The sequence below is a fragment of the Carettochelys insculpta genome, chromosome 5 (assembly GCF_033958435.1).
Source record: "Carettochelys insculpta isolate YL-2023 chromosome 5, ASM3395843v1, whole genome shotgun sequence".
In the NCBI taxonomy this organism is placed as follows: Eukaryota; Metazoa; Chordata; order Testudines; family Carettochelyidae; genus Carettochelys; species Carettochelys insculpta.
This window is the reverse complement of record NC_134141.1, coordinates 78,524,635-78,539,975: the sequence shown is the minus strand read 5'-3', so window position 1 is coordinate 78,539,975 and position 15,341 is coordinate 78,524,635.

The following is a 15,341-nucleotide window of genomic DNA, read 5'->3' as shown; positions in this document are numbered from 1 at the left end:
ATCTTACACAAAATACATTGCCTATAGCCAATCCTGGAATAATAAACTATCTAAATACTTATTCACTAGGAAAAAGAAAAAATAATAGGAGTTTCTTCAGGTTAAATCAGGCAAAATGATATACACAAATGAGTTACCTAAAGGTCTCAGAGAGGTAGCCATGTTAGTCTGTATCTTCACAAAACAAAAAGGCAGTCATACAGTACTTTAAAGACTAACACTGTGTAGTACCCAGAGGCACTGAGACCTCATCTGGGGTGAGTGAAGTCTCTGCTCTACAATTGTTTATCAAGCCCTTAGCTACAACAGCATCTGCTCCAGTGCTACTGACTGAGACTAAAAACTTGAAGATCTTTACCAGGCATTTGTAAAACTTAATTACCCAGTGGGAGAAGAAAAAATAAAACTGATGGGGCCAGATGAATAAACCATCTACTTCTACATAAGCCCAAGGAGATTAACAACAGAACACCATTTGTCATCTCCTATTACCCCCAACTCAAATCTCTCCAACACATTATCGACAATCTACAACCTGTACTGGAACATGACGCTGCACTCTCACAGGCGCTGGGTGACAGATCTGTTCTTTCCTGCAGACAACCGCCTAACCTCAGGAAAATTCACACTAGCAACCACACACCACACCACACAAATACTAATCCTGGAATTTTGCCTTGCAACAAACCCCCTTGCCAAATCCATGTATTTTCACTGGAGACACCATCACGAGGCCTAATCACAACACTTACACAATAAAATACCTGTAACTTCACTAATGCGATGTCTAGCATCTAGATCAGAGCTGGCACTTGGTTTACCAGCATCTCAGTGTTCATTACAGTAATGCCTATGACCCAGCCAAGAATGGGGGACATTGTGCTGGGTTCTGTACAAATACAGCAGTAGATGGTCCCTATCCCAGAAAGCATACTATCCTGATGAGGACAGTATCAAAATCCGAAAAGACTAGGTTACCCGTGAATAATTCCATTTGCTATTTCTTCTGTTTTGGGTCATTACCCTTATTGTGCTGCGGGTCATGAGGTCCCATGGCATTGTTTCTGTTCATTGTCTAGATGACAAAAACTTTTATAATAGGAGTCTGTGCATCTGGCACAGCTCACTAATAGCAAAAGTTCGTATTTGCAATTTTATATCCTTGTTCGTAAGTGAATATTGGTATATGCATGAAGAGCATTCATTATCTAGATACCAATGCTGACATGTCCATTCGTTAGCATGTTAGTGGATAGGCAAATAAAAAGAAGTTCAAGCATCACCAAACTGGAAAGCAACTCGTAATTTATGAGAGCCTTGACAAACTGCTTTCCAGCTTGTGTTTCCAACCCAATTTACTCAAGGCTGTCTTAATTTAGAGACCCAAATAATTTATTTCTGTGTCATCAGAAAAAGTAATGTAAAGATCATGAGTAATGTTCCTCAGTTGAAATGTGTCCAATTTTGAAAATAATTTTAAATTTTCCTTTACTTTGACCTAAGTGCTGAAGGTACTTTATATTACTGCCAATGTGAATGTTATCTAAGGAGAAGCCCAAGAGCCAGAGCATACAAAATAAGATGCCCAGATCTTGATTTGTCAATATCAGTAAGTAAGAGATAATTCATATGTTTCAAAATATAAAACAAATACACACTTCTGAGAAGACAGAGTTTTAGTCTCCAGGCCCCAAATTCAGAGCTAAACCAGAGCATAACTAAACTTAGGAAATTTGTATTTTATATGCACTCTGTGCTCACTTTGCATAGGACCAGGTTTTATTTATATATTTATTTTTTGTGGTGGTATGTGCCAGTACTGTGTACCGGTACATCCTCGCCATGATAGGTTCCCATGACTGGGGCTGCCAGTGGGGCTCAGCACCCCAGACAGCTCCCAGCCATGGGGCTGCTGCAGCCCCCACCATCCCCATAGTGGGGCAGGGACTGGGAGCCTGATCCCCTACCACCCTGCACCTGTGTGGGGAATAGGACCCAGAGCCCTCAGCAGCGGGGGCCAGAAAGCTGACGTGGGGCTGGCAGCCAGAGCCCAGGCTTGCCCTGCAGCAGCAAGGGCCAGGAGCTGGAGCCCCCACCACCCTTCCTGCAATTCGAGCTGTAGGAAGGGTAGAGGGACATGAGGGACCACACTGGCACCTTATTTTTGCTTTCTGTTTAAACAAAAAAGTACCGTATAGGACAAGATGCTTACCCAACACGAGCACTGAATAACTGTCAGTGATTCGGATGTGGGCAGGCATGCCTACTGATTAGAGAAAGAATCAGAGCCCAGGCACCATAAAAGGGTCAGAGACAGTCATCAAGAATCAAAGCTGAGAGTCAGGACAAGCTTACGGGAATGGACTCAAACCAAGCTGTGAAGAAACAGGCACAGGAGCTACCACAAGCATACAAAAATGATTTGATCCATCAATACCTGCTGCTGGCCTTCATGGCAGCTGTGCTAATTCTCTCAACCAATAGGGCATTTTGGCCAATCAGAAAGCTCAGCAGGGGCCCAGTTGCATTCTTTGAACTGCCTAGTTAATATGGAAGGTAAGCAAGCTATCCGCAAGTCCTTATTCCTGGCAGAGTACTGTGATAGTTCTGCACTGGGGCTATGGAGAGAAGCAGAGTGCACTGTGATCAGGATTCAGCATAAAACAATCAGTCCATTATATTACCAAACTAAATGGCTCATACAGCAGAGTAGTTAAGCCAATCTAACATCTGTCAGGCGTCTGAAAAAATTCACCTATAGATCATTGGTTCAAGTATGGCCCAAGTATAGGAACTGAAAATCTTTGGAATCTGGTGGCTCTTCGGTGGCCGAGGTATGTAGTAAATGTACTGGTCTCTTCAGATTCTAAACTGTATAAAACTGAAGGCTAACTAGAGGGAGCTAGTCAGGCTTTCAGCTAGATTTGCTGGAATCCTCAGAGGTTCTCTTCTCAGACTACAGGTATTTCTTGAAAGAAATATAACTTAGTATCAATTTTGGAAATGTTACTAAAAATTATCAAACTTGATAAAAATCTAGACAATACAACCAAAGCTTAGCATTATTAATACGAATAAGCTAAAGTACAAATAAAGAACTGTAAGTAACAAATCAATATTAAATTAGTCAAATCAAGAAGTTAGCCCCAGTACAGGATTGTAATGAATTAAATCAAATGAATACTAAAAAATAAATCAATCCTTATTAATTCCACTGAGGCATCTAAAAAGGTGGCAGTGCATTTGCTTACAAGTGTGACCTATGCAAGTGTACCAAAGTCAGCGTACCAAACTCCAAATCTAACATGGAGTTAGTAAAATGACTTAACATGGAAACCTGAATGATTGCTTAATATTTGAAACACAACCTCGAAGCCAAATTTTAAACATTCCTTCCTAGAATTCTACTCTTATCTGCCAGCTAACCTTTTCCTCCCCTTCCAGAGAGGGGCTAATTTTTAACAGAATACTGATGATGAGCCAGAATTTGACAATTCTTATTAGCCAGAAAAATACAGGTGAGAATTTCAAGGCTCTCAGGATTGTGTAGTTTATTATACATGAAAACATACTTTTATCAACCTTTTTATGAGACACTATTAAGGGCTCTTTAAATGTGTGCGATTTTCTTACTGATGCTTTCCTATGCAACCTTTATGGGTGTTCATGCATGCATGCATAACCATCACCACACAATCAAGCCCTAAAATTAAATATAAAGAAGGGTGGGCTGCCTGCTAGCTAATAAGAGCAAACAGGAAACAAGATAGTTAAATAACTGGGCGTTTTGTTAATTCTTCAGCTCTTGCTATTTTCTGAACTCTCAGAATATGAATTAGATCTGCAGTCAGGGAGTTGGATGATGATGTTCTGTTTGCACAAACCTTCTTAGTAGTGAGCTTTCTTCAGGTGCAGGGAGATAGTCAAAAGCTGAAGTGGTCTGTTTCTTGATAACTTCCTTCCTTTCTTGGCTGGGTCTCCAAGATTCAGGAATGTTAGGGTTCCCATGTTTGTTTACTTACTTGCCTTTTATATCAAGGTCTTTGAATTACAACCACTGGATTTTGCTGTACCTTTGTCAGATATACTGAACACTCAGTGGAGTTTCAGGGCATGCCTACACTCTCAGAAGTTTTGTCCAAAAAACAAAAAACAAACAAACTTACCTGGACACCCAAAAGATTACCAAACAAAAATCACCATAAGATGTTCACATTTGCTCCCTCGTTTGACAGGCCACATTCCCACTGTGGGCACCATAATCTACAGGGTATGTATCTCTCAGTGCTGTGCTGTGGGAATGCAGAGCTGATCACTGTGCATCTTGGGATTGCCTCCAAGTTCTCTTACAGCATCCGCAGCTCCTGGGATTCTCAGAACATCCAAGAAGCACAGCAGCCTGTGTCCTTTCCCCTGCAGCAACAGATCTGCCTGCCACTGTTTCTCTAGCGCAGGGCAGAACAGGAGCACTCCAATGCTTTGCTCTTTGTTCCCCAAAGGGAGAAGCATACTCAGCTGCCAGATACTTCCCAGAGCTCTGAAAGGGCAGGGATGTGTGTGTGCAGGGCAGCAGAGATCAAAACCCTGAGCTGAGAGTGACCAGAACAGAGGTTGTGGGATGCTGGCGGAAGCCAGTTGTGTTGACAAAAACAAATAGCAGTGTCTGTACTGGCTCTGGTTCAACAAAGAGGGGGAAGAAGGAAGTCCCTTACTGGAGTAAAAGATTTTGTCACTAAAACTGTACATTTTTCCCAACAAAAATCACATTGAGGTATGCATGCTCATTGTTTTGTCTCTAAAAGGCATTTTTGGTGACAAAAACTTGCTAAAATATACAAAGCCTTATACGGATTACAGTGAGTGCAGGAGACACTCCTCTCCTGGGGGAAGGGTAGGATTGGGAGCACATAGAAATAGTCACTCTTCATTGCTGCCAGTCAAGCAGGATGGATGGATAGATAATGTAATTTTTGAAAAGAACAGGCTACATAACAAAAGGAGATCACAAGTGAAGGGAGACTGTAAGATACCAAAGTGGAAAAGACAGTGCACAAAGACAAAAACAAAATATGAGACTAGCATGGAAGAAGGAAAATGTTAAGATCAAGTAAAAAAACAAGCAAATATAGAAACAAAGAAAAAAATTAAAAAAAACAGAAAAATCATAAGAAAAGCTGAAATAGGACAGAAAAAAACCATCTAAATATGAAAAACCCTAAAACCTCAGCTAGTCCCTGAAAAATTAAGAAAAAAAAATGACAGACAAGAAAGCTTAAATATTAACAGAAAAGTTCATTGCTAAAGAGAAGGATGAAGAGAAGCTACCAAGAAAGTAAGAGAGACAATCAACACAGAAAAGGCAAAGAAAAGAAATGTTAGAAAAAGCTGGAGAAACAAACAACCAGGAAAAGCATAATACTAAAAACTAATGAAGAAACTGTAAGGAAGATGACAAAATGGTGGACAGATATGAGAAAACACTATAAAAATAAACTGAATTCTCCATCTGGTGTCTCAATTTGATGTGTGTGACATTTAGAATGATACAACTGGAAGGGACCTCAAGAGGTCATCTAGTCCAATCCGCTGCACTCATAGCTGGACCAGGCACTATCAAAATCATCTGTGACATGTTTTTCTCTAACCTGCTCTTAAAAATCTCTAAAGGAGATTCCACAACCTCCTTTGGCAATATATTTCAGTACTTAACCAACTTGACAGGAAGTTTTTCCTATGTCCATCCTAAACCTGCCATGCTGCAATTTAAGACCATTGTTTCTGGTTATATTCTCTGAGGTTAAGTAGAACTATGTTTCTCCCATCTCCTTTTAAGTTTTAGATCATGACAACTGTTATCGTCCTTCTTACCCCCCATCTTAACTTCTTCAGACTAAACAAATCCCTTCCCTGCCCGCGCATCTTCCCCCAGGGGTCATGTTTTCTAATCTTTTAATCATTTTTGTTGTGGTACTTGGGACATAAATACCAGGATCTCAGAGTCAAACAATATAAGGAACTTAGGTTTGGAGGCTGTAATTCTGTACTGAGTGACTAAAGATGGAATAACCATCACCGTATAACTAAAGAGGCATTGTGCTATCCATGTTTCTTCCATACCCTACTTGTTCCCCACTTCCTGGTATCTTACACACATTACTAAATAGGAGAGAGAGAGAGAGAGAGAGAATGGAAGAAGAATATGAATGAACAAGAAGTTTTTATTGTAACCAGCTCAATCCTGTTTAAAAGATCCATTATGTTAAGACAGCTGTGTAGTAAGTACAGCCCCAGTATGAGGCCTTAGGCCTGAACCAAAGTAATGGTCAAGACTTTGCTAACAGAAAGCAAAGTGCAGCTGTGAGCTAAAGGAATGCATTACTCACAGAAGTTGGCAAGAAGAGGGTTGCTGGTGCATAAAAATATCTACCTAGCATATTGAAGTAGGTACATGGTACCAGAACTCCCTACCCCGGAACATTGCACAGATAAGGAAGAATAGGCCAATCCATCCCAATGACAGAGGCAAAAGGGTAATATGGCAGGTACATGGTACCAGAACTCCCTACCCTGGAACATCCCACAGAAAAGAAAAGAATAGGCCAATACATCCCAATGACAGGGGCAAAAGGGTAATATGATGGATAGAGTTGTTTTGTTCAAACCCACATGTACAAACGGGGAGGCGGCACCTAACTACCTAGAAGGGTTGTACCTCAATACGTCAGGAGTGATGTGTAAGTTGTTTGTACCTGTGTATAAGAATGTAATCCTGGGATGTGGTCTGGGTCCGGCCGAGGGGGCAGTGGAAAGTCTAGCCACTGACTGAGCCGAGTCCATTGACCGTGGGTGCATATTTGTAGTATGCCCTGACTTAGACTGAGGAGTCTACAGGGAACTACTATTGTGTCCAATACGGCAATAAACCTGGCCAACGTGCCTTCGCACCTTACTAGACTCTGTGGTCATTGGGGGTTCTTCTCGGGTCTGTTGTGTCAGCTATCTGCAGAGCTGGGGCAGCACACAGAGGAACACACGCACGCAGCCGAGTGATACCAACATTGGAGAGAGCAGAGCACCACGCTGGTGGCAACGCTGACGACAAGCTGTTTGAAATTCGGCCAGCGTTTAATTCTCATTTTTTAGGTTTACCAACTTCTCTGCAGTCTCCAAACAAGAAATAGAAGTGCAGTCAGCCAAAATACAAGTCTGTGGCAAAGTCGCTATATTCACTCCATTTTAGCTAAACCAATAAAATCTGTCTGGATAGCAGCATTTTTGGCAGACACTGAACAAGAACTATATATCATCAAAAGCAGCATAACATAACTTGTCCATTGTGAGGCCATCAGAATTCGAAAGTACATGCATACACGCACTCAAAGGAACAATAGGTTCTGCTTCATTTCCCAGAGCTATGTAGATGCTGGACCTCCATAATTTATAGTATGCCAGTTGTATACACAGTGAGACAACATGATGTAAAGGCTGAATCTGATTATTTCGGCAACTGCATCTTCACGTTATCAGATTCTTTGCCGTCTAGAAATAGCGTAACACTACAGCACACAGAAGAGCTTCACATCATACTTTTCACCAAGGCCTCACAAGCACAGGAGTAAAAAAGACAACAGCCCTGATCCTTTGCTGTGACTGAGCAAAAGGCACAGCCCAGCCAGGGTATAAAGACAGGAAGGCAAAGAGAAGGGCTGAGGTCCCTGGGAGCAAGCTCTGCACTCCAAGTCCCAGGACTGTTGTGGGCATCTGAGGTCCCCGATGGAATTTATAGCAATCTGATTTTGGGTTGTTTATAAGTGACAGTAGCATATATTCCTGCAGAATAATGCATACATTATTGAGAGAGTGCATTTTCTAAAAAATAACTAGAGGGACAATACAAAAAAGCCTGTCCTGATGCTTGGGTCAGGCTGGCTCATTTTTACCTGTGCCAGCTCATTGAAAAGACAGGGGAGAACAACATCCACTCACAATGGTTAGCATCTGATACCCAGCCTTTTGACTTGCACATCTATACAAGATCTGACAAAGGTGCAAGGCAGTGGGGAATCAGACCTACTTTGCTCATGTGTAGAATTTGGGTCTCTTAGGCTGCCACTTTACTGCACTGCTCCTTTTTGAGTTGGGCATGTGGAAAAACAAACACTCTCCAAACACAGAACATTACAGCACTGTAAAGCACCAGTGTGATCTGGGCTACAGCACCGGGTGCTGCTGCTCATTTCACGGAGGTGATTTATGCAGAGTGCTAGGAGAACACACTCTGAGTGCTCCTGCCTTGGCCACACTTTAAAGCATGGATGTGCTTTAACTTTAGAAGTGCAGACAAAACACTGGTCTTAAAATTTAGTCCTTAATTTTTATGGGTTTTGACAGGTGGTACTTTGACCTTTTAATGGGAGACAACCCATTGTAGTGTATCATAACAGGACTGCGTGAGCATAGCTGCAGAGCTCTGATAGTGTTGGCTCAGTATTCCCCTGAAGGAGCAGGGAGTTTCATCCCAGGGCCAGGGACTGTACTAACTAGAGACAAATTAGTACTCTTTGAGATAGTGTGTCTGCTCTTGACTAAGGCCAGTCCAGCATCCTGGAGAGAATGATACACAGAAACATGACCTCTACCCTTCTGGCATAGAGAGCCAGAGAGGCCTATAAGGAAAAGATCAGCATAGCTTAGGGCATATCCTCACTACAAAGTTAACTCAGGCCCTAACCTGACTTCCATTCACACACAAATTCCTGTCATTAGAATGTGATACTGCTCTAAACTCAGTCTAGCTGGCCTATAAGTAGTGATGAAAATCTTTAAATGATACTGGTATGACCATTCCCAGTGTGGGTGCAGGCCTAAGACATTGGCATACTTTAGTGCTTTCACACAATCCCTCTGGGCCACATTTTCTCAACACCAAAGTACTCCCTGTTTCCATACCATAAATAACCTATAATTTTGTGCACCTGGAGGGCAGTGTCAATCTGGAATGCCCATATGCTCAAAACCTGCTGTTATTTTGGGGACACTAGCTATTATGACCAACCACTGACAAACCTAAACAATAATTACTTAGCAAATACCCATCACCACTGCATCAGCAGTTGACTTGCCAATGCCAAACCAGCTAGCCACCTACCAGCAGCAACCATAGGTAGTCAGCTTCCCGATGGCAATAGCAACCCATTTCTGGAATTACATAGTCCCTCTCATCTCCATACTCTTGCCCTGAAGGGTCAAAGGAAGCACCTCACTCATGTCCACAAATGAGGCTTTCATCAGAGGAAAGTTCTGATTTTGGTTCCACTCCATGGAGATTACACATGAACTAAAACCTGCAGCAGCTGCGCCTGGTCTTTAAGAAGGCATGCAGCCTATGTGATCTCCCAAGCAAAGCACGCTGTCTCTGTCCCCTTCTCAGTGTAATCATCTGCTGCCAACGTACCCACCATCCCATTTTGGGCTTCCTCTGAAATGAAAGCTGCATTAAATTCAGATGCTGGAACAGGGTCTTCCTCCTGGGATTGGTTCCAAGACTTGGCACCATCTAGAACAAAGGCCACAGATACAAATCTAGAGTGTGCCAAATTAGAAATGGTTTACTTACTGAATTGATGAGCTAAGACTGCTTTCACACAGGAAGGATTCACAAGTTCTCCCTTATTCAACTGCAGAATAATTCATATATTACTGCAGTAAGCTGAGACATGGCTAACCACGAGATTGTCACCAGATGTCTCAGTACCACACAGAGATGAGTACAGCATCAGTGTGGCTGCAGGAACTTGAGTGTGGCTTTGCCCTCTGGCTGCTCTCACTTAAACTAAGCTAACTTGATCCTGTCAGGTGGCAATGAGCTCCCTCAAACTGCATTGATTGCAACAGGATTTTGAGACTCCTCATGACTTTGAAGATTCAGCCCTTCAGTCTGGTGGGTATAGTGGTTTGATACAAAAAAAAAGGAAGCTACCTCACAGTGCTACGATGTTTACAAGCAATGGATGAAAAGGAGGGGATTGGCTGACAAGAGAATGTGCAAAAGGAAGGATAAGTGAGAAGGGAAGGCAGAAAAAATACCTATTTATTGGATAATTTTAATGATAAATGGGGCAAAACTGCTGCAAGTTAATACACAAAGAATAGAAAACCAAGGCCCAATGGGATAAGTAAAAAGTAGTATTGCTGTTATGGGAGATCAGCTTTCTCTTGAAGGGCTCTAAGCATCTGCACAATAGGAGTGATTCTGTTTGGAGCTGTTTTTGTTACTCTAATATAACTAGCACAATCCACTTCTGAGAGTGGGAAGCCCTTCTCACCTCTGATTGGTCTCTTGTGAGGTGGCATGTCTGTTATTTTCAAGGAGAGTATCATAAGGACAAAGAAAACTTGTTTTCAGCCTCCCAAGCCATTTTAACAATGAAGCTTTTAGAACTGCAGGGACAAGTGCAAATGTCAGAATTCAGAGCTGAAAGAGAATCTGAAGACATCTTTTAAAAGACAGTTCTAAACGTAAGAAGTGCCCACATGGAAAGAGTGGTGCTTTTTTCTCATAGCTTTCCAACTAAAAAAAATTTGAGCTAGATTCTCAGTAAATTGGCATGATTCAACTGAAGTTAATGGAGCTTCACCATTTTACATGTTTGGTGGTCTGATCCAGGAACTTCTATCTTCTTCTGGAACAGAGATCATGGTAAATTTTTTCTCCACACATTAGAACTTCTGAAATCTAATTTCTTTGCAGCACTATTTTAGCTTTACCACATATTCCTCTTCTCACCTTTTTCCTATTGTCTTTCCATCACTGGGGCTGGCCTTTCTTTCTGTGTACTATCCCTCTCTCCCTGGCTCACTTCACCCCTGTCCCCAGCAGCCAAGCCTGAGAAATGAGCAAGCCACTGCTGCTTTCCAGCCAGGCTCTCATCCAAAATTGGTTGCATCCTACTTCTCGCCTGGCTGCTGAGGAAATGTATATTCCAATATAGTGAGGCAGGAATCCTCTATATTGTAAACTAAATCCTCCTTGCAGATTGAATCTGATGAACTGGGTCTTACCCACAAAAGCTCAGTACCTAATAAATAAAATGGCTAGTCTTTAAGGTGCTACTGGACTGCTTATTTTTCCCTTACTGATTTTATCTGTCACTGCACATTCTTTTAAGATTTAGTCTCAGTGATCCCTAATAAAGGTTAATGACTTATCTATAGCAAATGACTGCCTTTTGAGAATGTACTCCTATGATCTCTGGGAGCATACCCTGAGCTTGCAGGGTATACACACAGCATTACAAATCACATGCGTAACCCCAGAGGCACTGATGAGACTACTGACAAGGGAGAGTGAAGTCTTTTCTCTATAGCAGTGTTTCTTAAACTATATTCCACTGAACATTGGCATTCTGTGAACAACTTGCAGGTCTGCTGTGAGCACCTCACACTGCAGTTAGTTAGTTAAATATCTCACACTGATGGTATACATTTTCTGTTATTAAAAACAGATACAGTGTTACTTCTGTACTGCTATGACACCTGATTAAATTACTTCATTTTGTTTTTGCTTTATCTGTTGCCCACTTTTTTGGGTGTTGGGGTCTGGCATTACATGGTCTCAAAACATTTTAGAAACATTGCTCTACATCATTAGCTGAGAGCCAGCTGGGTTTTTAGCTCATGTAGTAAAGCACATGAGTTTAGCCCATAATGTTGCAGGTTCCTCCTCTTCTGCTGATAGTCCAGGTTTGTAGGCCTTACATATCTTTAGGAAACGCACTTTTCTATGATGGTCCCACTTAATAATCGATTGCCAACAAGGCGATTGGGCTGTGGTCTTCCCCGCATCCCGTGTGTGCAAAGTGACAGGCTGTCCTTGGACTTTCCCATTTTCTTCCAGACACCCACCTAAGAGTCTGGAAGAGTCTGCCCAATGTAATTAAATCACTTCAGTTTTCATTCTGGATAATTATGAAAAAACTTGTCAGTGTCTTAACATATCTACAACTTGGAGTTACGGTAAATTAAAATATTTCTCATCCAGTTAACACCACAGATGTTACTGCTACCTAGGATAGGATCAAAATTGGGTTTCCTTTTAAAAATAGAGTTCACTACGATTTAACAGTCACACTACAGTAGATAAGATTACAGCCCAATTCTTGTTGTTCTGGAATTTTGCCAAGTGCTTAAACAATAAACAATCACTTTCTATCTCTGACAAAGTTTAAGAGCATTAAGATTTTGTGAGAATTTCATTTAACTCTCATGAACCTTTTGGTCTTTTTCTTATTATGATTTCTTTTGAAATAACCAAGTTGTGTATAAGCGCAACCAGCCTGCATGCTGCTGTTCTTGATTTTTTTGGATAGGAGACATTTGTTTCTGGGCTGGTGAGGTTTTCATATCACAAACGCTGACAACCATATTCTGATCTCTGTTACCATAGGGTAATTCTAGGGGAGTCAATATAATTACTCTAGTTTTTCCTCCAGGATAACTGAAATTGAGCCCTGGTTTAAAGTTCATATCTGTTTCAGTTGGAATGTTGCCAGTGACTTTGCTGGGAACAGGACTAGGCCCTTAGACTGGGACAAACTAAGGTTACATCTTCACTTAGAGTTCTGATTTTCCATTGGCATAGACATATCAAGATAGCACACTAAAAGTAGTAGCATAGCCAGGATGGCATGGAAAGGTAGCACTGACTATCCCTGTCACGTACAAACCTGCCAGAACTCCATGGATATGTACTCAGCCCAGATAACACCAGCTGCTTCTCACTACTGCCTGTGAAACCCTGGTCCACTACTATCTCTAATCCACCAGCACTGGGAATCGCAGCCTCACCCATAGTGCAGACATAGCACGTATATCAGCATGGGAGCTGAGGGTGTAACATCCAGATCAGATAGACATACTTGTGCTAGCTCTCATCAAGATAGCAAGCTAAAAATAGAAGTGTACCTGCAGTGGTAGAGATAGCAGGATGGGCTACCTGCTCTGAACAGGAGACTTTAGTTTTGAGGCAACTAGTCTGCCCCATCACTCATGCAGCAGCCACTGCACGGGTATTTTTAGCCCACTAGTTCAAACAAAGCCAACACTGGTATGTCTCCCCAAGCTAGAAGTTACATTCCAGTACCAGTGTATGTCTACACTACAGCAAATCTGTCAACAGAAGTTTTGTCGGAAGAGATCGAATGACAGTAACTTTTGTCAACATATTGTGGCCACAGATGAAAGCGGATTACAGTCCACAGACAGTCTGGCCACTCTTTTGACAGAGCAGCCACCAGGGTTCCGGAGGCCCTGTCTATCAACAGAGAGGCCCCCCAGAGCATCCACACTGGCTTTCTGTCAACAGAAGCCCATTTGTAATATGGATGCTCCACAAGTTGTGCGAACAAAGTGCAGTTTTGTCGACAAGAGTCCCTAGTGTAGACGTAGCCGTTTTATATCAACCAAGCAAAAACCAGAGGATAAGTTAAAAGGGGAAAGATGTGACTTACACAAATGCCTTGGTTAATCATCAATAAGAAAAAGAAAGAAGAACAGGTAGGTGCATGAGAATGGTTTCAAAAATATTGGGGGCTAGTTCCTCATCTGGCATAAATCAGTACAGCACCATTGAAGTCTAAGTTCCCAATATGATATAATCTATGTTGCTAATGTTTTATCATTTAGTTCTCTATGGAACTTTGTGGAACATTAGATATTCCACATTACCTGTGAATAAACATCAGCAAAGGAATATCATTTTCAGATCCAGGGCACAAGAAAACAAATCAGGCAAAATAAACAATGTGTCAGGATATCTCCGTGCTATTTAAAAGATTAATAGAGCAAGCATAGGTAACTTTGAAGTATAAATTTCAAATATGTGCATTTTAAAGGCTTTTATTACTGAACAAAGCCACATCAGCATTTACATTAAGAACATTGGACCTCAGGAAAAGAACAAGAAATATCACCTAATAAAATTCACATTGCTTATGAGGCTACCTGTTGTAACAATTTTTGATGTATGTGTGGAATATTCATATTCCTAGTGGAACTCAAATGTTTAAAATTAATGGTACATTATACATATTGTCTCTACTACTATGTTTAGAGAAGAATGTTTGAATCTATTTCCTCCTTTCCCTACGTGTGAAAGATGAAATTGAGCAGTCTACAGTGCAGAGAAAAATAGCTGAAGGAATAAAATTCAAAATCTTAACGGATCCGGAAGAAACATAGGCTTCAGACAGAGTTATAGGCTGGCCTGAGAGAACAGAAGGTGTGCAAGGAAGAGTGGGGGAGGAAATACAGAGACAGAGGAGTTCAAAGACAAGACAACAGAAGAAACATTCAGCCAGAGGGAAAGGGAATTCTCTAGTCTCACTGCAAAGCTAAAGATTTATGTTCTGACAGCTAGATCCCAATAACACAAGTTATCTTGTTTACGTTTTTATCTGGCGCCCAAAACCATGCATTTATTTTGAAAATTTCTCTGTTTACTGGCAAAGAATCATTAGCAGCACTTAAGTATGAGAATCATTAACCATACAGCAAGTTTATAACTCTGAAACAGAACTAGCTTTTGGAAGGTGGGGGGAAGGGGATATCCTCTGACAGATGACATCAAACTAGCCAATTAAAAAAAACAAAACAAAAACAGAACACGGTGTACTCAAAAGAAAGCCAGGTGGATCTAAAATGCTTTGCAGCATGATCCCCAGCTCTCCCAGGAAAGACTGGTGAATATTCAGGGAGGGTTCAAGGCAAAGTAAGCACTCAACTAAGAATTCCCTGCCAAGGACTCTGGAAAGCTAAGCTTCAGACATTGTCAGCTGAGACGCCTCCATTGGTCTCCACTGTCGCAGTGTGACACAGGAGATGAAGTGCATTATTAAATATTTGGGTTCAAGCTTTGTTGACAGCATGTTGACAAAACGCGGCACATTCACCAGCAGCATAGTACCACTCTCCATTCACATAGAATGCCTTTGTCATCGTTTTGTGGACAAGAATGCCATATATATGATCCGGGTCCCATTTTTTCAATGGAGGAGTCTTCCATGGTGCCGGTCAGGTGAAGCCAGGAGTAGCCCTCTCCACCGCAAGTGGGGCTGTATGATCCTTGCTGCTGGTCACTTTTAGAGGCACAGGCAGCCCCAGAAACACATGGAAGGAAGGTGAGGGCATGCCTGCATTCTGTCAGCACCACACCCCAGTGGCCACATGCCAGACTTTTAAAAAACATGTCCCAGGCTGGCCATGACCCGCCCCCCACACACAAACACCTGTATCCTCATGGAATGCTGGGGAGGGCTCCCAGGACCCACCCTGGGGGTCCACGA